The sequence below is a fragment of the Protobothrops mucrosquamatus genome, unplaced genomic scaffold (assembly GCF_001527695.2).
Source record: "Protobothrops mucrosquamatus isolate PMUCROS unplaced genomic scaffold, P.Mucros_1.0 scaffold2192, whole genome shotgun sequence".
In the NCBI taxonomy this organism is placed as follows: domain Eukaryota; kingdom Metazoa; phylum Chordata; class Lepidosauria; order Squamata; family Viperidae; genus Protobothrops; species Protobothrops mucrosquamatus.
The window spans coordinates 117,046-122,819 of record NW_015388285.1 but is presented as its reverse complement, the minus strand read 5'-3'; positions in this window follow the sequence as shown (position 1 = coordinate 122,819).

Genomic DNA, 5,774 nt, shown 5'->3' with positions numbered 1-5,774 from the left:
TGTGGTGGACTTGTAAGGTTATTAAGGCCTTTTGGATACAATTGTGGTGGAACTTACAGCAAATTTTTAAAAAAAGGATTATTTTTCTCCCACAGTTGTTTCTTTTAGGTATTGTGCAAGATTTAGATGTAAAAGAAACAAATTTGATGCTTTATTGTTTATCTGCTGCCCGATTGCTGATAGCCCAAAATTGGAAGAGACCAATTCTGCCTACAATGGGAGACTGGAGATTGAAAGTTTCGCATCTTGCTGAAATGGCAAAGATTTCGGCTTATCTGAAGAATCATTCGAATGAACAATTTTTATCAATATGGAGAAGATGGATTGTTTATATTCAAAAGAAGCATAGAGTGGTAGAATACAATTTAGGTTTTTAGTTGTTTATTCTTTCTATCTTTACATGTAGATTAAGATATTTTGTGGAGTTAGAGATATTAGTATTTGCTTACTTTTATATGAATATTATCCTGGGATTAGGTTTGGGAAGTCTGGGGGGTGGGTGGGTTTTTTTTACTTGTTATTGTGTTTACTTATGTTATGATTGTTTTTTATGATGGAAAAAAAATAAAATTTCTTTGGGAAAAAAAAAAAAGAACTCTTCTGCAATATCTCTCACAATTCTGAAGGCATTTAGTTTGAGAGAGAGGAACGGATCCAATCCCTAAGAGATTTCAAGCATGAAGGTGGATTTGAACCTGAGTCTGTCATTTAATCTGACACCTTAACCACTCTACCAAATTGATTTTAATTAGGATGATGTAGTGCCATGTATGAACTTAGCCAACTATTCAACAAATCGTATTTAAACAAGCCATAGTTTTGTAAAATATGCAAAGTCAACCCGGGTCTATAGGCTGAATTTAGGGGGAAGAAATCTTGTTGCAGAATACCAGATACTGAGAGTGACTTTAAAAAAAAAAAAAACCGTGTTAAAGATTTCATCGTTCTGGTTCTCCAAAGTACTAAAATCCAGAGACAGCCTTATGGATCAAGAAGTTCCTATACTGCACACAGTTGTCTTTTATTGTTTAGATGTTGAGTACAAATGAGATTCTCCCCGCTTTAATCACTGAGTGATAAGGCCGTCTTTGTACATTGCACATTAAGCAAATAATGTATATTTGTGTTCTATGGAAACTTAATTCTTTTACTGAGGACAATTCAGGATTTTAAAGATAAGTCATACAATAAGGATGGGTGATCATTTTTCTTGTTAGAGTAAATAATTGGAACCTGCACAGTATACCAAGAGCAGATGGGGTCAGATACAATCGTGGCAGTAATTCTCTGTCACTCTGGTACCTATTTTTCTCTCGTTCTCTTCTTCCCTATCACGCCGCTTCTTAAAATTCTCTTTCAGCTCTCTCTCCTTCCTCCTCACACAGCAGGCAATAAGAAAAAGGGATATTCCTCTTGTGAGAAAACAGATTGCTAGCAAAGGGCTTCAGACTGAGGACCTCCTGTGGCCCAAACCTGTTGCTCACCCCATCATACAATGTGCCAGACATCAGGAAAGTTGCATTATGTAGCTAGACATATGGTGAATTGATAATCTTGCTGATTTATTTACAAATCATACTTAACTGGAAAAAAAAAGCTTATTTCATTTTCAGCAAATTTGCAGGAATGTGATAGAATAATTATGGCTCGGTTTCAAAATGAGAGTGTTTGAAGCGACTGCCTAATCACTTAGCCATGGGATTAACACTACACAGACCCACATATGATGTGCATTCCTGCTATTCCAAATAGGTTACGTAAGTTAGCTAAAGACATAATATGGAAATATGGTAGGCAAAAATCCAGAGCACTTGCCTCCAAAGAAATACATTTTTAGATTGGGATTCCAGACTGTATTTTACATGCAAATGAATTATCCACATATATTTTTTCATTGTGCCAAATTAATCACACATGGCAGACCCTTTGGTGCCTCCTACTAGACTAAATATAAATATTCTTTTACCTTTGTGGATAATCTTGAAGAGAAATGAGCATAAGCTTTTAAGCAACTGTGTCTCATCAGACCATCTGAGGAATATGAAACCCTGCCAAGCACCAAGCTTATGAACTAGTTTGAAATTAAAAATGGCTCCTGGCCATGTTATACCTATGAAGTGTTGTGTAACCTGAAACTCTTTTGTACATAAATTGTACAGCTGTGGTGTCTTACATCTGGAGCTTAAATTTCTTCATTAATGTCAAAGAAGAATTTGTTTCACGTGTGTGTGTGTGTGTGTGTGTGTGTGTGTAAACACATACACATACACACACCATATACATGAAGTGAGAAGGATTCTAGGTCCCTAGTGGAGAAAAATGTGTAGACCATACAGACCAAAAAAGGACCTCATCAAAAAACCACACATCCAAGAACATACTAGAGGATCTCTATATGAGAATAATTCCAGAAGGACAAAAGTTCACTCATTGTCATCACAAGCATTCAAGTCAATTTAATTCTTCCATCAGGATGTGGATCTGCTAAAACAATATTGAGAAGCCAATTAAGCTATTGGTTGAGGATCATATGCTCAAGATAAAGAAAAGCACAATAAAAATTAATATATGAAAGAAGCAGGCCAAATATTAAACATTTTAGGATACGGAAATGTTTTTATTTTGCTTCTGATACTATTCTGTAATGCCCCATATACTAACAAATATTAATAATCTTGCTTGGAAGAAGACATGCACGAATTTTCCACAGATGGCATTCTGAGAAGATTGTAGTTAAAGACGTGATAACAAGCAATGTTGTATCACTTCAATGAAATTTCCAAAATGGTTCTCAGACTTTGCAAATAGGATGTGGGGTTTTTTTTGAGGGGGGGGGGAACCAGAGGTTCAGAAAACAATAACATGAATACTGACACCTTGAATTATCTAATAAATATACTGGAAATTAAATAACTTTATGGAGAACTGAAATTACATGCTAGCCTATGAGGAGATTAATACCTTGATGCCTGTGTTCATAATAGCTTGCAGTTTATGCTTTATGTATTAGTTCAACTATTTGATCCAAAATTAAGGTTTGAATTTGAAAACTTCTCATCTATGGAAACTGATTTCTAGCAGGACTTGGCATATAATGACTGGATAAAATGATTAAAATTGAGAACCTCAGAGTCTAAGAGGACCAGTCCAGATGATTCATGAACGGTGGGAATATTAGAAATGTAAGCGCAGATCACTCACAAAATTGTGATACCTAGTACTAATTGTAATTATTTCCTACTAATTAATAAACTTGGAATCTATAGAAGAGCTGCTGTGTGCTCAGTGTGATCGTGTTGATCTCTTTTACCTTTATTTATCTTTTAGTTTGTCTTTTCTTACTTTCATTGACCTTTCTCTTCCTTTTTAAAATATTTAAAATATTTTATAATAGTAAAATATGGATTACAATAGTAAAAAAATCTAAACAAAACTTTAAAAAGAAAAAAGAATAGGAGAAAAAAATAAAAAGTGCATAAAAAAAGAAGAAAAGTGAGAAGATAATAAAGAGAAAAATATATACAAAAAGTGATTTCCAACATCCATTACAACAAGCATAAACAAATTTAGTGGTTTTCCAACCCATATAAGATTACAAACAATATCCCTTCATTCCATATTCTAGCCTTTATCTATAGACAAATCTATAAAGCATCACTCTTTAAGCCCAGAGATCAAGGAAAGTCCATAATGGGTTGCCAGATTTCTAATAACATCTCATTTTCACCTTGATCAAATAAGACAACTTTCTGTTCCTTCCTAAAGTCTCAATCTTTAGTTCATTCAAGTATTATCAAGATTTGATTTCTCTTCATTTCTTCTGTGTCATATTGCAAAAATAATAAAAATAAAAATATGAACACTGTCCCCTTAGCTATATCAAAAAAAATTCTTAGATCTTCTCTTAATTAAGCTTTTTACTAACAAGACTTGAATCTTTACATCAAAATCTCTTTTGTTTTTTCAATAATCCTGAAAGAAGGTTTAGCTTACCACAAAAAGTCTTATCTTTGTTGCAGAAGGAAATATGTCTTCTTCTATAATTGACTGCTTTATAATGTGATTAATAGATAGGAAAATTCCAGGGTTCCTCACAACTCAATCAGTAAACTAGATGCAAAAAAAAAAATCCAGTTTCTGCAGTTAAATTGGAAGGAACACCATCTGGAATACATGTGGTTAATCTCACGATCTCTGATCCAGGAAAATAAAAACCAGTCAGAAACTGCCTCCTACCTGGTTTTTTAGCTGCGGCAGCTTTCCGCATTTTGAAGATTCACAGAGTATATCAAGTCACCATCCTTACTTGAAGCAAACAAATTTCTTCAAGGCTCTAACAAGTCTCTTTTCTAAATCCAATAAGAAAAAAAAGTATGATACCGTCATTAAAGTGAAATCATTTGCACTTGAAGAAACCCATTGCCCTTAAAGGACAATGTTAGATCCATTTCACAGGATACCACCTAGTCTTCTAAACTGGTTTCTAAAAAAATCTTGCAAACCTCGGGTTCTGCTAGTACTTTTGCAGATCTATAGCAAATTATATTTTATAGAGCCAAAGACAATTTTAGAAGCAGAAAGTTGCCATGAAATTAGATTCAGTACATCACCATCTATTAGGGAACTAACCCAGGTGCTTATGTGTATTTTACACTTAATATTACTAACATTCTTCCCTACTTATTCAGCAACCATTCAAAGTTACGCCAGTGCTGAATGAGGGGGACTTATGACAGTTCCTTATAGTTGTGGCTCTTGCAGTGTCCTTGTGGTCATGTGATCATGATTTGGGTGCTTGGCAGATGCTTTAAAGCAGAGATCCCCAACCAGGGACCAGTTCTGTGGAGAGAGGTTTATCTGCGGACCGGAGGGGGTGTGGTTTCATGTACTGCCTGCATTCTGCAGATGGGGCTTTGCTTGTTTGTGTGGCCCGGTTTCTGGCATGCTGCAGCCCAGTGCTGGTCCACAGACAGGGGGTTGGGGACCCCTGCTTTAAAGCCATCCTGGTTGTGTTGATTTTCATGATTATATTTTAATTGTTCTGCTACAAATATGATACTGATCTGCCATGAAAATATTAATATTGATGGGGAATTGAATATGAATATGAGAAAGAAACCACTCATTCCCCCCCCACTCATTAATTGTGTTGGTTTCCAAAGGTGGGGCAGAAACATTTAAGAGTAGTGTTTCCGTTTAAGACATTAAACAAGCAAACTGATAATCTTCCTTAATGTATTTTGTTCAGCAAGAACTAGATAGCATACCGTATGACCTAAATCTAACATCTGTATTTCTGTTTTATTTCAGGCAAAATTATGGCCAATTGTTGAAATCGTATCTGCTACTACAGTTTATTTGTAGAATGAATAATATGTCAGATGTTTCATTTAGTCCACGATGGCAGCTGTTTTGTGCTTTGGGGAGCCCCAAGAAAGCGCAGATATTACAGTAACTGAAAGATCCCATGACTCTCTGATCCATCTGGAAAACTGACATTAAGTGCAGGAAGCAGAGAAAGGAAATGTGTGCTTAAATATTTGGCATCAAAAAACAGCAAGAGACCTAACACACATGGTTCTCACCCAGCCTTTCCCATAAGGTGGCTTAGGATTCATGACAGACTTCTGAGAAATTTATCAGAATGCAGTTAAGAGATTGTGAGAAATAGCAGCAACTAGGCATAGCAATTTAAAATGACAGGCATGAAGTGACAAAGAAAGTGACTGATCAGTTTTCAAATGTTCCTGGTCAACTGAGCTACATTAGTGTAG